The following is a 20,668-nucleotide window of genomic DNA, read 5'->3' on the forward strand; positions in this document are numbered from 1 at the left end:
CCAACACCTTCCATAGCGTCCACGGGGACTGGTGTTAGAATAGTAAATGATACTATTCGACATCCGCGCCCCCAACGCAAGTCGTGGTAACGACTTGCGTTGTAAGGGACGCATTGTAACAGCACGCGTTGTGACGGTACGCGTTGTACCGTCATACATCCTGATGGAATATGTATTAAACATATGGATTGCTTGAAACTTACATTTGATATGAAGTGAAAATATTGAATTGAATCACAATATTAAAGAAATAATTAACCTACCTGAACTGAGTCTTCTGTGAAGAACAAAAGATGTGCCCATTGGCAGGGATGCACCCATAATGTATGTGTGCACATATTCTAAACGAAAAGTAGATTTAGTCATCTTCATTGATGCTTTGTTTGCATATGTTTGTTTTGTTGCTGCCATTAAACTGACCCTACATCTCTCTCTCTCATGCAACATCTCCTGTGGTCACAGAGGGACAGGAGACAGACACCAGAGGGGGAAACTAGCACAACAGCTGTACAGGAGCCCAGTAACACAGATGTCACAAGTGCCTCAGAGAGGGACAGGAGTCTGCTGGAGGAATCCCAGCCTGAGACGCAAAGTACCACGTCATCTGATGCCAGCGGGGATGCAGCCATGTTGGCGGGCGCAGGGAACGGGGAGTCTGTATCATCTTCCACCACACAGCGCCCAGTGCCCACCCTCCCAGTCACTTCCTCTGGTGCTGCCTGTGTCCACCTCAGTAAGAGGGCAGGAGTGTCCTGTGGAATTTTTGCGCCAGCTGTGTGTAGGTCCAATAGCTCTCCTCAATGCCTTCATTGGCCACGAAAAAAAAGTGACCCAGGTGGTTGCTTTCATGGAGGGCATATATTCAGACGTGGGTGGGCTGCACCAAACTCTCCAGGCTTTGTCCTCCACAGTGACATCTGCCCTTCAACAGGCACATACTCAGAGAGGACAGCTCTGGTCCGCTTCTCCACCCCCCTGGCAGTGGCCACATCTGACAATAGTGACCACGGTCCACATACATTAAAGTCATGATAAGGCACACGAAGCACACAGCAGCAGCAACCCAGGCGGTCCCGCCCGCAGACACCATCCCCACAGAATACCAAAGCCATCCCAGAGCGCAGAGAGAAAAGCCCATCAGATGACACCAGGGGACAAAAAGCAAAGCAGCAGACTCTCCTGGCCCTAAAGCATCTTCCAAAGTGAAGCATACTGTTTCTGTGTCCACCAAGTAGGTGGTGCATGCCAAGGGTACACCTAGGAAGGACTCCAAGGCAGAATCACCCACCACCTCGACTCCCATTCTAAGCCCAGTGAAGCAGGGGAAGGAGGGCACTGTAGGGGTGACACCTAGTAAACAGGGCAAGGGGGGCAGAGACGGAGCCAGGCAAAGCGCACCACTGGGTCCAGCACATCACCAAAGGGGGTGCCAGTTTCTGTGAGTGTAACTGTTGTGTCCATACCAGTTGCAATTGACCCCAATGCAGGGAAGCCAGTTAGGATCCCCAAGAAGTGGAAAGGCACCCATCCACAATCTCCCAGCCACACCGTGTGTCCCGTCTGCATGACTCCGCCTCCACGTGCCACTGCACCACCTGGTCCAAGAAGCCCTTCGGCTTGCCAAGCCACTGATAGCTCTACCTCAGCTGGTACGCTCTCTCCCCAGTCAAGTGCCCCAACAGTCACCGAGACACAGCCTGCTCCCAGTCCGCCAGCCAAGTCTGAACGGTAGTCACCCTCACACACCTGTCTCTCACACAGGTGGGCCGGTACTGCACATTGTTACCCCCGACTGTGTTTCTGACCATGGAAAGGTACAGTGGCACACATTCCCTGTGCGGCCTCTCCTGGACATACCCTGCATTTCATTTCTGCCACTGGGCTTGTTGCTCTTTGGTAAGTTCAAGTATTCCCTGTGCAGCCTCTCATGGCATACCCTGCACTTCGTTTCTGCCATTGGGCTTCTTGCTCTTTGCCGTGTTCAAGTATTCCCTGTGCAGCTTCTCATGGACAAACTCTCCACTTAGCCCTGGTCACTGGCCTTGTTGTTCACTGCTATTTTGCCCTTGCCTGTGCAGCTTCTCATGGACATACTCTGTACTTAGCCCTGGCCACTGGCTTTGTTGTTCACTGCTGTTTTGCTTGCCTGTGCAGCTTCTCATGTACATACTCTTCACTTAGCCCTAGCCACAGTCCTTGTTGTTCACTGCTGTTTTGCCCTTGCCTGTGCAGCTTCTCATGTACATACTTGGCACTTAACCCTGGCCACTGGCCTTGTTCACTGCTGTTTTGCCCTTGTCTGTGCAGCTTCTCATGGACATGCTCTGCATTATGTGCCTTGCTCTTCTCTTCTCGTAGTGCCTATCTGTGCAATATGTGAATAAAGACAGTTGCCCAAGTTGTCTATTTTTTCAGCGTACTTACTTAATAAAGTTATTTTCCTGTGTGTGTATATAGTTTACTGTGCCACATGGTCTGTGTGGCACTTCAACATAGTCAATGTTTTTGCTCACTTCCTCTATTTTTGCTGGGGTGACACGGACTTCAGTGCTCACTGACCCAGATACTTGTGGGGGCAATTATGTCAATTTTTAATGGGTAGCAGTTGTCATTTTATTAATTTGTTTATGTTGGCTATGTTAAACATATGTAAGGTTGGGGGCACTACCAGCACAGAGTGGGATTCTATCCACAGTACTGCAGGCAGGCTGGCCAGGGTCATCATGTATATGCATTCTTCCTTTATGTGTGCCCAGTGGTGTATGTGTGTGGTCATCTTGTGATGGCCAGTCATCCTGGTCCATTTGCTTACTTTCCATGTGTGCTCTTGGATGGTCAGGAGGTGTGCAGTGTACAGGGGTGAGTTTGTCGGGAGTGTTGATGTGTGCATGCCCCTGCATTGTCAACTACACATGTGTCACCCAGGAGTTGTATGCCTGCTGTTTTGATTGTTCAGCCCTGTGGATGTGGTTGTATACACATGTGTGAGTTGTGAGTTGTATGTTGTGCGCTGTGCAGTGTGTTGTTGTTTCCTTGCAGTTCTATCTGACTCCTGCTTGCTTTTGTCACTTGTATGTAGAGTGTGTGACTGGCAAGTCAGTGTTGTGTTTTGTTGATCATCAATGTGTCTTGTTACTTTTTCTGGTTACTGTTTAGACCTGCTGCTCCACACTGCCATTGTGGTTGTGTTTTCTCATGCCTTGCTTTCACATGGTGCCTTCTTGACTCCAGTGTGGCATGTTGTGTGTAGTGTCATACCATCCCCTATCTGTGTTTCAGATGCCTACCCATTGTGGGTCTGCACTCCCTCTATTTGTGTATGGTACACTCCTGCCATGTCCCCTACTGACATGCAGTACACTTCACTTTGATGTCAGCTGTCCCCTTGCTTTACATGTGTGTGTGCCTCCCCATCACTTCATTGTCCTGGAAAGACATGGCTTGGCAGTTCGGGCTGGACTGTTTCCATGAGGCACAGGGTTAAGGCTGATTTGCATATGGCCATGTCTAAACTGAGGTGGTGTGGAGTGCAAAAAAACGATGGATTTAGGCCCATATCTCTGTACTGGGGTAAATGTATGACATTGTTCTGCATTCTGTCAATCAACTGTTGTTTTTGCATTTGTCACCCCGAGTGGGATGGGTATGCTCAGACGTGAGTCCCATGCTCTCCACACCACTGGAGTCAAGCTATCCTGGCTGAAGACGGCTGATAGCCAGAAACCGGTCCTAGGATGCTTGATTCCGGTCCAGGAAAGACATGGCTTGGCAGTTCGGGCTGGAATGTTCCCATGAGGCACAGGGTCAAGGCTGATTTGCATATGGTCATGTCTGAACTGGGGTGGTGTGGAGTGCAAAAAAACGATGGATTTAGGCCCAGATCTCTGTACTGGGGTGAATGTATGACATTGTTCTGCATTCTGTCCATCAACTGTTGTTTTTTCATTTGTCACCCCGAGTGGGATGGGTATGCTCAGACGTGAGTCCCGTGCTCTCCACACCACTGGAGTCAAGCTATCCTGGCTGAAGACGGCTGATAGCCAGAAACCGGTCCTAGGATGCTTGATTCCGGTCCAGGAAAGACATGGCTTGGCAGTTCGGGCTGGAATGTTCCCATGAGGCACAGGGTCAAGGCTGATTTGCATATGGTCATGTCTGAACTGGGGTGGTGTGGAGTGCAAAAAAACGATGGATTTAGGCCCAGATCTCTGTACTGGGGTGAATGTATGACATTGTTCTGCATTCTGTCCATCAACTGTTGTTTTTTCATTTGTCACCCCGAGTGGGATGGGTATGCTCAGACGTGAGTCCCGTGCTCTCCACACCACTGGAGTCAAGCTATCCTGGCTGAAGACGGCTGATGGCCAGAAACCGGTCCTAGGATGCATGATTCCGGTCCAGGAAAGACATGGCTTGGCAGTTCGGGCTGGACTGTTCCCATGAGGCACAGGGTCAAGGCAGATTTGCATATGGCCATGTCTGAACTGGGGTGGTGTGGAGTGCAAAAAAACGATGGATTTAGGCTCAGATCTCTGTACTGGGGTGAATGTATGACATTGTTGTGCATTCTGTCCATCAACTGTTGTTTTCGCATTTGTCACCCCGAGTGGGATGGGTATGCTCAGACGTGAGTCCCATGCTCTCCACACCACTGGAGTCAAGCTATCCTGGCTGAAGACGGCTGATAGCCAGAAACCGGTCCTAGGATGCTTGATTCCGGTCCAGGAAAGACATGGCTTGGCAGTTTATTTATTTATTTATTTATATGCTTATAAAGCGCCTGAGTCAATTCCCGAAGGGATATCTCTGCGCTTTTTGCTTGCACTGGACAGTTAACTCTAGGGATACAGCTTTGGAGAAGGGGATAGGCTACATTTATGACAGTAAAAAGAGGTGTGTTTTAAGTTTTTTCTTAAATAATTCTAGATTCCTGATCTGTTTCAATGCGGAGGGTAGGGAGTTCCAAAGGATTGGTCCTTTATATGACAGAGCTCGACCGCCTTGTCTAGCTCTTTTTATCTTAGGGACCTGTAGCAACTGGTGGTTGCTTGAACGTAGAGTGCATCCAGGGATGTAAGGGACACATTTTTCTTTTAGGTATTTGGGGCTAGTTCCAAACAGGCATCTGTGTATTATACTGCATATTTTAAATTTAATGCGCTGCTTTACCGGCAGCCAGTGTAGTTGACGGAGTAAAGGGCGGGAGGGTGTTCTGGGAGGAGCATTGAGGGCAAGTCTTGCGGCCGTATTTTGGACCACCTGTAATTTATCCAGCTGTTCCTCATTTGCCGATAGATACAGTCCGTTGCAGTAATCCATTCTGCCTATAATTAAGGTCTGAATTAATGTTTTTCTGTGATTGTCCGGCAGGAATGGGAAGACGCGTCGGAGTAACCCCACCACATGAAAACAAGCACCAGCCACTTGGGTGGTGTGTTCCTTCAGTAGGAGCGCTTGGTCTAGTTTGATACCCAAGTTTTTTGCTGTTGGCTTGGGGTTCGGGACTGGACCCAGTTCCAGGGGCCACCATTCTGGGGACCATAGCAAGGTCGCCCCCCCGAATAACATGACCTCGGTTTTGGATACATTGCATTGGAGAAAGTTCTGAGCCATCCAATGCGCCACTGCTCTCATCCCATCCGCAAAAGTTGATTGAATTGCCGGTGTGAGAGTTTGGAATGGGAACAGGAGTTGGGTGTCATCAGCGTATGACACCGGGGAGAAACCATAAGATCTTATCAGATTTGCTAAGGGTGCCACATATATGTTGAAGAGCGTAGGGCTCAAGCATGAGCCCTGTGGCACTCCCTTAGTTAGCTCCCTTGAGGATGCTTCCAGTTCGGGCGGGAATGTTCCCATGAGGCACAGGGTCAAGGCTGATTTGCATATGGCCATGTCTGAACTGGGGTGGTGTGGAGTGCAAAAAAACAATGGATTTAGGCCCAGATCTCTGTACTGGGGTGAATGTATGACATTTTTTCTGCATTCTGTCCATCAACTGTTGTTTTTGCATTTGACACCCCGAGTGGGATGGGTATGCTCAGACGTGAGTCCCATGCTCTCCACACCACTGGAGTCAAGCTATACTGGCTGAAGAAGGCTGATAGCCAGAAACCGGTCCTAGGATGCTTGATTCTGGTCAGGGAAAGACATGGCTTGGCAGTTCGGGCTGGACTGTTCCCATGAGGCACAGGGTCAAGGCAGATTTGCATATGGCCATGTCTGAACTGGGGTGGTGTGGAGTGCAAAATAACGATGGATTTAGGCCCAGATCTCTGTACTGGGGTGAATGTATGACATTGTTCTGCATTCTGTCCATCAACTGTTGTTTTTGCATTTGTCACCCCGAGTGGGATGGGTATGCTCAGACGTGAGTCCCATGCTCTCCACACCACTGGAGTCAAGCTATCCTGGCTGAAGACGGCTGATAGCCAGAAACCGGTCCTAGGATGCTTTATTCTGGGCCAGGAAAGACATGGCTTGGCAGTTCGGGCTGGACTGTTCCCATGAGGCACAGGGTCAAGGCTGATTTGCATATGGCCATGTCTGAACTGGGGTGGTGTGGAGTGCAAAAAAACGATGGATTTAGGCCCAGATGTCTGTACTGGGGTGAATGTATGACATTGTTCTGCATTCTGTCCATCAACTGTTGTTTTTGCATTCGTCACCCCGAGTGGGATTGGTATGCTCAGACGTGAGTCCCATGCTCTCCACACCACTGGAGTCAAGCTATCCTGGCTGAAGACGGCTGATAGCCAGAAACCGGTCCTAGGATGCTTGATTCCAGTCCAGGAAAGACATGGCTTGGCAGTTCGGGCATGACTGTTCCCATAAGGCACAGGGTCAAGGCTGATTTGCATATGGCCATGTCTGAACTGGGGTGGTGTGGAGTGCAAAAAAACGATTGATTTAGGCCCAGATCTCCGTACTGGGGTGAATGTATGACAGTGTTCTGCATTCTGTCCATCAACTGTTGTTTTTGCATTTGTCACCCGAGTGGGATGGGTATGCTCAGACGTGAGTCCCATGCTCTCCACACCACTAGAGTCAAGCTATCCTGGCTGAAGACGGCTGACAGCCAGAAACCGGTCCTAGGATGCTTGATTCCGGTCCAGGAAAAACATGGTTTGGCAGTTCGGGCTGGATTGTTCCCATGAGGCCTTGGATCAAGCTGATTTGCATATGGCCATGTCTGACATGGGGAGATGTGGAGTGCAAAAAAACGATGGATTTAGGCCCAGATCTCTGTACTGGGGTGAATGTATGACATTTTTCTACATTCTGTCCATCAACTGTTGTTTTTGCAGTTGTCACCCCGAGTGGGATGGTTATGCTCAGATGTGAGTCCCATGCTCTCCACACTACTGGAGTCAAGCTATCCTGGCTGAAGACGGCTGATAGCCAGAAACCGGTCTTAGGATGCTTGATTCCGGTCCAGGAAATACATGGCTTGGCAGTTCGGACTGGACTGTTCCCATGAGGCACAGGGTCTAGGCTGATTTGCATATGGCCATGTCTGAACTGTGGTGGTGTGGAGTGCAAAAAAACGATGGATTTAGGCCCAAATCTCTGTACTGGGGTGAATGTATGACATTGTTCTGCATTCTGTCCATCAACTGTTGTTTTTGCAGTTCTTTGGCCAGGATCAATGTGTCACTCAGGGTATTTCCCCAATGGGTTGTATGTGATGTTCTCGTGCTGTTTGACAGGTATGGTTGTGCATATGCAGTTCAACTGTGTGTGCTACCCAGTCCTCTGGTCAAATTGTTTCCTCCTTTGTGTCTCAGACTTGTGCATCTGTTGGTGCTGTGTTGGATGTGTGTGTGTTGGGTGTGGTGTTGCTTCACTTCCTGGGTGTGCTGTTGTCTTTGTGCTGTGCTGATTGGTGTTGTGTGGGTCGATTTTCTGTCACTCATGTCTGTGTGTGGCTCGAATGTTTGGTGTATACACACTCCTTGCTGTGCATGCTGTGCTGTGTGTGTATGTTGTTTTGTCATTGCCTGGTGTGCATCCCCTGATGTCCTGCTGTGTTTGAAATGTGATTTTCTTTGCTTGTGCATCTGTTGTTTGTTTGATGTGGCTGTGTTGTTCTGTTATGGTGCACTACTTGTGTGTGTTGTCGTATGTTGTATGTGCATTGTTCCTGAGTGATGAGTTTGTGCACTACTGGTGTGTCTATGCTCCCATTGCCTTTCCACAGTTTAGCTGCAGAGGGCATGTCTGTTCGTGTTGTCGTTCTGTGTGTGTTTCTGTTGGGTTATGTGTTTGTCTTTTGTTTTTGTGTAAACATTTGTTCTGGCATCCCTGTGTGTGTGTGTGATGTTTGCGGCTACCCCCAGGGTGTGTTATTGTTTGTGTGTGTATTGACTGGCAAGTATAGCCAGCCTTCAGTGTGTTTGACACTGATGTTGTGTGCTGCTGGTGTGAGGGGGGTATGTGTGTACATTCCTACTGGTGTTTGGCAGTCATGGAGTGTGTCAATGGCCCTGTGTTTTGTGCTGCTTTTTGTACTCCTGTGAAGTAGTTGTATACATGTGTGGCTGTTCACAGTTTGACTTCGGGGCCTTTCTGTCATCCTTGTGCCTATACATGGTTTGCCTTGCTGTCTCCCTGTGTTGTTGCACTGTAATGTCTGTGTTTTGACTTGACTGACTGTACCAACCATGTGTGCTTTGATGGTCTGAGGGTGTTGTTCTTTGTTCCTTGTCTTGCATGTGATGTACATATGCTGGTTGTGTGTCTCCATGGCTTTTTATTTGTGTGCTGGCCACTTTGGCTTTCCCTTTTTGTTGTGCTCCATTGCTGTAGGCATGTGGGGTGTGCATGTGTCTGTGTGTCAGTCTGTGGTATGTATGTGTGACTATGCAGGCTGTGTGTCCATTTGTATGTTTGTTCCTTGTAAGTGTTCATTTGGTGCTTGTACTCATTTGTGTTTCCCTGAGTGTGGTGTTGTTGTGGTGTGTGTGTTTCCCTGGCCATGTGCTACTGTGCTATGCATTGTGTGTTCCTGTGCAGCCACTCGTGCAGTGGCTGTCTCCCTAGTTGTGTGGTGCATGGTGTGGATTGACCTAGCTTGTTGTTGTGCATGGGGGTGCACACGAGGGGTACATGGTGTGTGCCTTCATGAGGTGTGCTAATGTGTGGTGGGAGGAGGTGTGGGCCTGTGGTCTTTGTGCCTTGCCCATACCTGTCACTGGCCCTGCCTTCAGCATTGGTCGCATGTATTCCCTTGTGTTTACCACTGCAGTGATGTGACCGGGACATTGCTGCATGATTGTGGAAGATGTGTGTCCAGGAGGCAGAGAGGTGACTTGGTGGCAGGTGGGTCATGTGTGGGTGCCCTTGTGGATGTGTTCCTGTCCCTACCAGGGTGACAGATGTGGATTTGGACCCTGTGTCAGCTCTTGTGTTGTGTGCTGTGTGTTGTGTTTGTTTTATTGCGTACCTGTGGTGGCGTCCGCGGCGGTCCATGAGTTGCTGGTGATGTAGCAGGTACAGTACCGGGAAAACATGAAGAGCTGGAACAATGGCGGTTTTGACCGGGTGGTGTTGACCGGGACTCTGGTTTCATGCTCCGCTGTCGAGCTTCCGCCTTCTCTAGTTGGAAGGTTTCTCTGCTGTGGTGCATCTGCTTGTTTGGGGCATCCTAATTTGTGGAGCGGGGCTGACGTCATCCCACACGGCGGTGAGTCTCTATTGGCTTCGACCGGTGTGGTGGTGGGCGCACTTTGATGGCGGTGCATGTCGCACCGCGGCGGACGGGAAATGAGCTATTTTTGGCCATACTAATATGGTGGAGGTGAGTACCACTTCTCGCGGGTGGAAAAATGCATTTTTCCGCACCGCCAGCACTGCGGTGGTGCCACTGCCCGACATCCTAATGGACCCCTATGTGTCTTTCAGTGCAGGAGCGTAATGCAGGCCCTGCAGCTCTTAACGGGGGGCCTATTTAGCCCAAGGCCAACGAATATTTTTGAGATATGGGATATGGGAGACTTGGGGGGTCTCTCGTCCCATTCTGCAAGGGGGCGCATTATTTTGCATTACGCCACTGTTCCAATACAGAAAGTTGAATTTCCAAAGAAACATGCAAGATGAGCATGCATGTTCATTATTTTTTTTTTAATCTTTGTATTAAATCAAGGCATCAAAACAGAGAAAGACACAATACAGACAAATCACATTATAATCTACAGTACATTTGTAAAGAAAAAATAAGGGGCGGAAGGGGGGGCAGCAGAACCAAAGTACATACTTATTGAAAGCTTCACAGGGATGGGGGAACATCAAATACTGAATAACCAAATTGTATCCCATTTGATGCTTGGCCATGCATGAGTTTCCAACTAAATGCGTTTCTTGAAGCAAGACCACATCTGGTGCATGGCGCCTGCAATATTGAAGAACCACACTACGCTTAATTTTGTCCCCAACCCATTTACATTCCAACTTATAACCTTGAGTTCACTACCCCCCATCGTCATAGGAAAAAGAAAAATTATCATCTGGTATCTGCTTCATGCTAATCAAAATCAATATACTGATGCCATCGGTAACACAATACATAGAAAAAATTAAACCAAATGCGAATAATGTGACATACAATAATGCAAAAAACTCTTCAACTCTTCTTCCCCCACCCCCTACCCCGCACCCCTGCTTGCGCGCATACCCAACTAGCAGTGTGCCTATTGCCCCCCTGCACCGCAATACTAATCTACAACTAACTAGAGGTAGAAAATAGAGGGAGGGCCTACACTCGCCCGCCACCTCACCCCGCTCCCAACTCCAACGCATCCACCCCATTTCAGATCAATATATTGCGGCACCTATGCAAACATAGTAAAAACAAGGGAGAACTGTACACACCCATTCCATCCCTTGATCACAACCTATTACTGTTTAAGCCCAGTGTCACAATTTCACATTATTCTTGATCCCCCATCTCGCCCTGGTCTTGGCCCCCTTCTCTGACACAATCACACTATCCAACCAGTCTGCCGCCACCTCAGGATTTTCAAAAAACCAGGCCTTTCCATTTAGTTCTACTTGGAGTCGGGCCGGAAACATCATAGCATATTTTAGTCCTTTGTCCCTCAGTTTTACTGAAAGTAAGCTATGACGTTGTTTCTGAACCATCTGGGTATAGTCTAGGAAAAAGGAAAGGGTCACGTTCTCATACTGCAAGGGGGTTCCGTTTCGTGCAGTCTGTAAAATCACATCCTTGTCCTGAAAATTCAGGACCCTTGCGATCATAGGACGAGGGGGCGCTCCTGGCCTCGGCCTACCCCCGGGACTCTATGCGCACGTTCAACTGTGAACAGGTTACTAAGGCCTTTAGGTTTGAGATGGTTAAGAACAAGAGTTTCAACAAACAGATCCGGTGTCTGGCCTTCTGTTTTCTCGGGTACTCCACGAATGCGGATGTTATTACGTCTGGCGCTTCCTTCATATTCGTCCAGCTTATGATCCGTGAGAGCTCTTGATGTCTTGAGGTCCTGCACCTCTCGCTGCAACTGACTCACATCGTCAATTAGCCTATTAGTCTTAAGTTCGAGTGATTTGACCTTCTCATTGGTCTGTCCGGATTAGCCCCATCTCAATTGTAACAGTGTCTAGTTTGGTGTCGTGGGCTTCCATCTTCTGGCCCAGTGATGCCTGCACCCCATTGATGGCTGCCATAGGATTCGCTAGTGTTGGCTCAAAGGGAACAGTAAGTACATCCTCACCCACTGATGCCGTCTTCTGTACTTTCCCTGGGGACCCCTTAGGTAAGGTGTAACGATCCAGTCTATTTGCTTGGATAGTCCTGGATCCCTTGGAGGAGTGCAATGGGGGCTTGTCTAATTCCGGTCGTGCCGCCATTTCGTCATAAGCTATCACTATACAAGATCAGAGTGAATACATTCCCAATATAGGGTCTCCAGTCACTTCGTCTTCTCCGATGTCCTCCAATCAGGCACATGTAATTACGCCACCCCCGAACTTCATTTAGGTCATGTCCGCTCTCCCGGTCCGGACCATTCACGACAGATCCAACAGTTAACGGATGATAAAAAGGAATCCGTGGGGTATACCCCTTTACCAGGATATTTGAATGAGGTACAGCATAGGGGGACTCTGATGAGGACTAATCACTCCATTATACAACACCTCTATTTTCCGTCACACAGCTCATGCCCTGCTCACCTTTTACTGAACTGCATCTTATCGAAGCCGTGCACATTCAGCAGTTCCTCCAGGGCTGCCTCGACCAGCTGGACAGTTCGCCACAAATCTCATTCACGTTTTATCTATGGCTTCCCTCTGCCTCCCCAGAGTGGCAGATCATCTAGTCACCAGCGGGCAATTGATATTTATTCCAGGGTTTAGGCGCTGGTGGCACACAGTACACATAGAAGTCGTCACTGGCCAGTCCGGGCAAAAAACCAGCGTCTATCGGGCCATTAACACGCTCCTTATCTTCCATCTGCCCTCATCTCCTTCACCAAACACAAATCCGCAGTTGCCCGCAGAATCTTAGGGCAATACAGGCTAGCACTGAGAGATGGTATTGCAATGGTTCTCACTAATCGCCGCGTCTCTAGGCCAGTATCACTAGACTCCCGGGGGCCAAATACAACAGTTCTGGACTGGTGTTCAAGGGGGCGGGGGGCTCAATCGCACCGCTCTCCATGTGTGCGGCCCGAGGCGGCCGCAACGTCCCACAGTCCTGCAGCTTATTTCCAGAGTCCGGGCTGTAGGTCCCAGCCGGCCATACTTCTCCGCCCACTGCACAACTCTCCAGGCGGAGGGGGCGAAAAGCAGCTCCCTCCAGCCCCGCAATCTCTTCTTGGAGACGTGTAAAAGTACCCCCCCCCCCGCTCGTGTTCCTTGCCACTCACTGAGAGCTCCCAGGCGGAGGCAGCGGGACGCAGCTCCTTACAGCCCCGCAATCAATTATCGGAGCCGGGCAGAAGGTCCCACTCGCCCGTGCTCCTCGCCTCCCACCTCGATCCTCCAGGCAGGGGCGGCGGGAAAGCGCAACAATTCCGGGGCACCAACCTCTACCTTCGGGCCGGGGTGAGGTGACTCACTCCGCGACCCCCGATGTTGTTGCACTGGAGGTCGGCCTCTCCATTCACGCAAGGTCCCGTCTTCTCTCCGGACCAGGCCCCAAACTTCTGGACAGCACAGCTGCGTACCCGAGTCACGGAGGCGATCCAGGGGAGAAGGTATGGGCATCGCTCACACTCTCGGAGCGGGGGTGGTGATAGCGTACAGGATAATTTGCAGGATATATTATCTAGGAACGGAGGTCGGCAGAGCCGAGTCTCTACGCGACCATCTTGGTCGCCGGCTTGGCTCCTCCCCGCATGTTCCTTATTTAAGGAGGGAAGGAGGAGATTGTTACCACCTCTCACAGAGTGACGATTTGTGTAACAGTACAGTGTGGTTTGCCAGTGAAATTGGAAGTCAGGAAAAAGGGTTCTGGGAAGTAATGGTTTAAGGAGGCCGCTTTTGGTGCTTGCTTTGCTCCAGTTACAAAGCGATGTTGTTTAAATGATATTATCTAGCCTACTTAAATGAGATATTTTTGTAGACAACACTTGTTATCTACACGTTAATGAGAACATATGAACGGTTGAGCAGGTGTGACCTCTCTGTGTATGTGTTAGGTTGAACGAGGCAAAACTAATATGCTTTCACGCGGTGTAGGTCATGGGATAAGCAAAGATAATTTACTTAACATCTTCGGGTGCAGCATCATTAGAAATATACGCCTGTGCAAAAATTGGATTGTGCACCTCCACGTGCGCAGATACAGCCAAGTTGCTGTGATTTATGCATATAGTCGTGAGCATTGGCACATGCCCTCTCTTGTGATTAACGCAGCTGCTAATATTACATTTTTTATCAGCCAGTGCTCATGCTATGAAGTTGCTAGCGACAGATTATGGCACAAAAACGTTGGGAACAACTTCATAAAAGGTGCAGGAGTTGATAAAAATGTAATCTGCGCATCTGTACTAATTAGAAAAGAGACCAATTGGTTATGCACATAAATCACAGAAACCCAGCTGCAGCAGCGCAAATACATTTTTTCACAGCCGCACATTGTTCATGATATTGCCTGTGATCCCCTTCAATCAATCATGAAGAAATGAACTGTCCCCCTCAGTAACTTAATATGTGCGTGTATAATGACACGTGTGGCAAGAGCAAATCGAACAAAAATTGCGTAGCCCCTCTACCTCCAATGCATTTCGGCCAGAAATGATGCTGCCATCATGTCACAGTAACTATCTGTATATATATTTTCGACCTGAAAGCTGGGTCTGAAAACAACTGTCGCTGCACTAGTGATTTTTTAAACTGTTATGTTGAGCACTCGGAGCAGCTATTGGGAGTAACAGATTCTAAATATGGGTATTCAAGACAAACATGCTGCAACATTGGGAAAACAAAAGTTATTTCCCACTTTTCCTACATAATAAGGGAATCGCTGGTTCTGTGGTAGTGCTCTCGGGGAGCCTGTCAGTGCAATGTTGGCTATCTTCTCCTATGGAGTACAGAGAGCACAGCTTCAGGATGGTTTGGAGAATCAGGCATGTATGTGGTAGCAGGCCAGGTAACATTTTCTATTATTTGGGACAGGGAGAAGTCCATGTAATGTCTGACTGCCCTTGTGTAGCAGTTCCAAGCAGGGGCGGATGATTTGGGTACCATATGACATAACATTACAGATGGGAAAAAGATTAATAAAATGTTTTTCACCTTGGTGTACAGCTTGACTTTTGCTCTTGTTGTCTATTTGATGCCGCTCAAAACCCCACAAATCCTGAATGTTCCAGTTTTGAAAATTCTGAGAAAATCATTGAGTTTTTGATAAAAATACATTTTGGCTTTGATGTGACTGAGAGAGATCCCTTCGTTCTACCCATCAACGTGTAAGGTACCAGAGATAGGAGGTTTCAAAGTGTTGCTCAGAAATGAATACACCATTAGGCAAAACAGCCCCACAGAGATGAGTGCGGAGGTATATTACAAGCTGCAAGGAGGATGGAGAGCTAGTACATCAAGAGCCGCTTTCACTACTATTGCCAAATGTACTGGTAGACTCCTTGGCTTATCTTCACCCTCAAAATCAGGATATGTCACCTGCTACAAGGTACAATAGCTGAGAGATAGTGGAAATAGGAAAGATGCCTCCTTAAAACAATGTGTGAAACACACAGAGAGAAACAAATGATGCGGAAAAGTTGCTTGTAAAAGTTGTAGCTGCATACATGCTCATCCTAATAAGCGTGTAATTTTCCTGAGATGGCGGCCGCAACCTCCTCACAACTTGCATAACTTGCTGAGAGGTAAGGTGAAACTGGGTTGCAGCGCTGCCCCAACTTCCTACAAGAGGAAATATTAATTTCAATGCGTTCTAGAGAGATTGGAACATTTTGGGAGAAGTCCGCTCCCTCCTCTTGTGAGGAAAAGCCAGCATTTGCGTCGCATGCAAAGTAGGCAGACCCTGTATTCAAACGGTTATCTCGAATTTTGGAAGTTTCTAGATGTGGAAAGTGAGCGATAGGGCTCAAATACTTGCAAGCAACTGTTCATGAAATTATTCCTCCAGGGAGCTATGCGTTAACTGCTCCAAAAGCGCGCTTCCACCAGCCCGGTCCGGGAGTCTCTCGACATCACCACCATATTCAGTGGGTGTTTGGCCACGCCCCCCGTCCCAGGAACTCTAGTGATCAGCATTCCCCATTTTTGAAATACAACTCTTTTCTTCCAAACTCTCTCTGACTTCTAATTGCTCCATGCGGAATACGATAACATTTTAGTTGTCTTATGTAAGTCTTTTATTCCAAACTTGATTAACTCTCTCTGGGAAATATTATGATACTGTAGGTGCCTCTTAATAAATTTACCGTTTGGGAACAAAATTAGTGTGATGTAGGAGGCTGTAATTCCTATGATGTAATCAGATTGTCTCTGTTTAAAATATCATGTATCCCTCTCGAGGTGTGTTGTGGGATAAAATGCGAAGAGAACCATTCATACAAAATGCACACTTCTAAATCCTCAAGTGTAAGCTCTTTTATGACATTAATATGCTTTTCAATATTTGATTGATCTTTTTTCCCTATCCACACTCACTTATCTTATTCACTACTCAAGTCTTTGAATGCTTTGACTAAGAGATTTAATTTGTCCTTATAATTATGTGACTGTTAATACGACCTGGACAGGTTTTGCAGCTCGCTTGTGGCCAGTCACGCTTTCCCTGTCGTTACATGTTTTGGAATCTGACTGTGGAGAGAAGAAGAGCATTCTGGGCACTGACTTTCTTGTTCCAAACTGACACAGATAAAACATGATTCTTCTCTTGCTCACCTTGCAAATATACCTGTGGGTTTTCCGTTGTGTCTATGTTAATGCCTAATAGAACAGGCTGCATGTATTATCCTTGGTGCTATATTAATTTACTTTAATTTCTGTTTATTCTTGCTTAACAAGTTACCCTTATCCTTCATACAATAATTTGGATATATTTACCCATTACTTAGCACTACCACCATTTATTTGCCCTCTTCCTGCACCTAGTCACAGATGCAACCAATTTCACCATCCAAATGTATGAGTAAATGTTCTAAAAGACTACAATATCTTTCCAAAACTTAATGGCATTTATTGGCCCGATTCGACCTTAGTTTCTGATCTGAAACAGTGTGTACATTTATATTTTACAGATAAATTAACAATGTTCAATTGGCCCGAGAAAGAGAATGCAAAGAAGTGAGGGGAATATTTACAATAACTGGCGCATCCCTGCATATCAGCAGGGATGCATCAGTTATTGTGCGCCGCAGCTCCACCACCCTGGATGCGCCGCACCATGGGGCAAAAATGGCACAGATGTGTCACGCATCTGTGCTGTAAAAGTGGTGCATTGCTGGAGTTGCGTCAAAAGCGCGACGCAGCTCCAGCAATGCTCTGGGGGGCCCTATCTCCACAATGCTGCATCAATCCTTACGCCTGCTTCAAGCAGGCACATGGTTTTGACGCAGCATAGGCCCAAAAGTTTTGGGGAGTTTTCCTGCGCCGGAACGCCCCCCCCCCTGCGATGAAACGCCTCCTTCTGGTGCAGGGCTTTGCAACGTGACGCAACTGGGACATGCGTCACGTTTTAAATAGCCCGCACCATGGCGCATCTTTTGCGCCCCCGCTGCATCACAAAAGTGACACAACGGTGGCGTTAAAAGAGGCGCAGGGGCTTGTAAATCTGCCCCTGAGTTTTTTTCTTTTCTAGTTAAGTCAATTAGACTATTTAAAAAAAATAAACATTAAACATGTTTGTTTTTCAGATTTGGCATTTGCTAAATGGTAGAAAATGTTCACATTATTTAGTAAGGCCAATTCTACCTCCACATCTACTTTCCCATTTTGATGTAGTGGTCAATGAAGCATAATTGATAACGATGGCATGCAACACAATGATTATATGCTTCAAATGTATTAATAGCCTGAATGTCAGAGGCAATTTTCATGGTATGCTGAAAGTGCTGTCATATTTTGTTAGTAATACATTCGACTGAGTTCATATATTAAAAGCGGATGGGAGAAAGGGAATCAGTAAGATGATTGTCAATAAAAGCAATAAAAGGAACATCTTGCTAGAAATGGAATAGCCGACTCAATTTCAGTAGGTTCAGGGGATGCTAATTTATATTGTAAACGTAAATTTTATGATTTTGTCGTAGTAGCTGTCAAACGTGGTTAACAATAGATGTCTAAGGGGGCATGGCTACGGCGCCGAGGCGTAATGGCCGACCCAGCTTGAGCTCCGTCGCATCGCGGAACTCTGCCTACTTTATATAGCTTCTTATCTGGCTGCCAAGAGTGCTGAGCGTCGGATTTGTTTTCCCGAGAATGTAGTGAGTTGGTAGACTGCTTCTCGGGCAACGGGATACATTTGCCGAGCAGCTATCACTTCTCGACTTTTTCTCCTGTGAGAGAAGCGAGCAGCTGCCATTTTAGGTCGCTACGCTCTCGTCTAATTTTTCCTTCAGACGCTGCCCTTTTCTGCTGTTTTTTACTGGGAAACAATGTTCAGAGACATGCTGCCTCCGTTTTTCAGCCATAATGATGCCCTTTCTTTGATGCCATGATTGTATTTATCTTTTCCTGGGCTTTCTTGGAGGATTTGGAATGCTTTATACATTTTCTCCTTTGCCTCATTACATAACTTTCTCTCATGCCAGCATTCTGAGGCAATTGATCAGTCCCTCTATCTAATAATCAACTCAGTAAATTCTAGAAAAAGCATGATGATTCCACATGGTTTTGTAGCGTTAGGAGAGAGACGACCCTGGTGATGAGCTCTTTGTATATTGATGGGACTTTTTCTCTCCTTCTTCTCAGGTCTCTCTTCCCCTCTATCTTTACCTGATGAATTTAACGCGTTAGAGAAAGACATCACTCTTCAAGAGGTAACTAATACTATCAAATCCCCAAAAAAGTCAAAAGCCCCAGGACCTGATGGCTTATCTGTAGAGCTTTACAACACATTTATTTCCATCTTTGTCCTCAAGCTCCTCCAACTTTTTAACTCCTTTATTGCTGACGCAAAAGCATCAGGTTCTTTTATGGATGCCTTAATTGTTATAATACCTAAACCTGATAAAGATCACTCTTATTGTAAAAATTATCGCCCTATATCGTTAATTAACTATGATTGTAACATTTTTGCCAACATTCTCGCATCCTGACTTGAAACTATCATTCCTCTTTTGATTAAAACTGATCAAGTTGGTTTCGTGAAGGGCAGATTGGCATCTGATAATGCTCGGATCTTTGCTAATATAATTTCTTATGGTAAAAAAATGTAAATCTCCCCTTGCAGCCCTGTCTTTAGATGCTGAAAAGGCATTTGATTATACTAATTGGCAATTCTTGTTTCAAACTCTACAATGGTTTGATTTTAGGGCCTCTTTTATTTCTTATATTAAACTTTTGTATTCTTGTCCTCGAGCCAGTACTTCTCAAAATCTTTTTCTTTGTCTAGAGGCACAAGACAGGGATGCCCCCTTTCACCTTTATTATTTATCCTATGCCTTGAACCATTCCTAGAGCGCATTCGTATTAGTTCTCAGATTGCTGGCTTCAAACATAACTCTGTAGAAAATAAAATATCTGCATATGCAGACGATATACTGATTTATATGTCTAATCCTGTTGAATCTCTCCCCCATTTTTTGAATGAAGTTAGATTATACTCTAGCATTTCTGGTTACAAACTCAACCTCTCAAAGACAGAAGTCTTGCCCTTAAACTCTACATGCTATCAGTTTATGTTTAGTGATACTAATTTCGCCTGGTGTCCTCCTAAAATAAATACCTTGGCATCTGGTTTTCATCTTCCCTAAATGATACAATTAAATTTATGTCTACTGCATTATTAAATAAAATCCAATCACTCCTCCTTACTTGGTCACCCCTGTGTCTTTCCTGGTGGGGCAGGTTAGATACCATTAAAATGATTATTGTACCTCATGTTTTATATACATTGTCTACACTTCCTATCAGAATTCCCAATTCTTATTTTTCTAGAATTAACTCTACATGTACAAAGATTTTGGGGAAAAATAAACACCCACAAATTGCTCTAAACAAACTCATACGTCCTAAGGATTAAGGTGGTGTGCGTTTCCCCAATTTTAAAGCTTATCATTCAGCTTTTTTGATTAAACAATCTTTTGCCTTAGCTTATGATTTTGTAGACATTCCTGTTCCCAGTTGGGTCCTTTTTGAACACTCCTTATTAAAAGATTTCTCTTTTCAACATGTAATCTTTATGTCAAACTGCACTTTTTTGTCCACTAGTCCTGTTCTAAAAAAATACTCCCGAACTTTATTATATAACACTTTTTCTAAGGATTTTACTCCACTTCAATGTTTTTTGTCCTCCACTGTATTGTATAATCCATTTCTTAAATATAAAGGTAAATCATTTTACTGCAAATACTGGAAAGAAAAGGGTATTATTTTTGTTCATCAGTTACTGCACAACTACTCTATTGTTCCCTTTCATACCTTACAAACATGCTATCAATTACCTGACTCTCTTCTTAGTGAATATGATATTATTGTTAATGCCATACAATCTCATCTAACCACTTTTTCCCTTCTGCCTCACACACCGTCTATATCCCCTTCTACTCCTCTATATTCCTTATTTTCAACTCACAGACCTAAAGCCGCTCTTGTATATAAGTTATTGTTATCAAATGTCATTGAAAGACCTAAGTCCCACATTGAGATTGCAAAAATTATCGTTTTTACTTTTTAAAAGCTTTTTCACTTTCCTTCCCACATAGCGCTTACCCGCATTTAAAAGGAGACTTTCACCGCTGTTGGGAGCGGACTACTTAGACCCTTAACACACTCTCCAATCTTGACCTCCATCTTGGGTGAGGCAGGGAGTCATCGCGCCACCATTTCGGCCAGCGCCCTAGTCTTCCAGCAGGGATTTGACGCCCCTACTTAAGGTGAGCACACCTGCCTGGCCAGCCTTGAACCAAGGTATTCGACCGCGCAGCACAGGGCTCCTCAGGCGCGTTTACTGCGGAATTTACAGCGCTTAACGCGCATATTTAAAAAATTATCGTTTTTACTTTTTAAAAGCTTT

Source organism: Lissotriton helveticus, chromosome 3_1 (assembly GCF_964261635.1).
Source record: "Lissotriton helveticus chromosome 3_1, aLisHel1.1, whole genome shotgun sequence".
Lineage (NCBI taxonomy): Eukaryota > Metazoa > Chordata > Amphibia > Caudata > Salamandridae > Lissotriton > Lissotriton helveticus.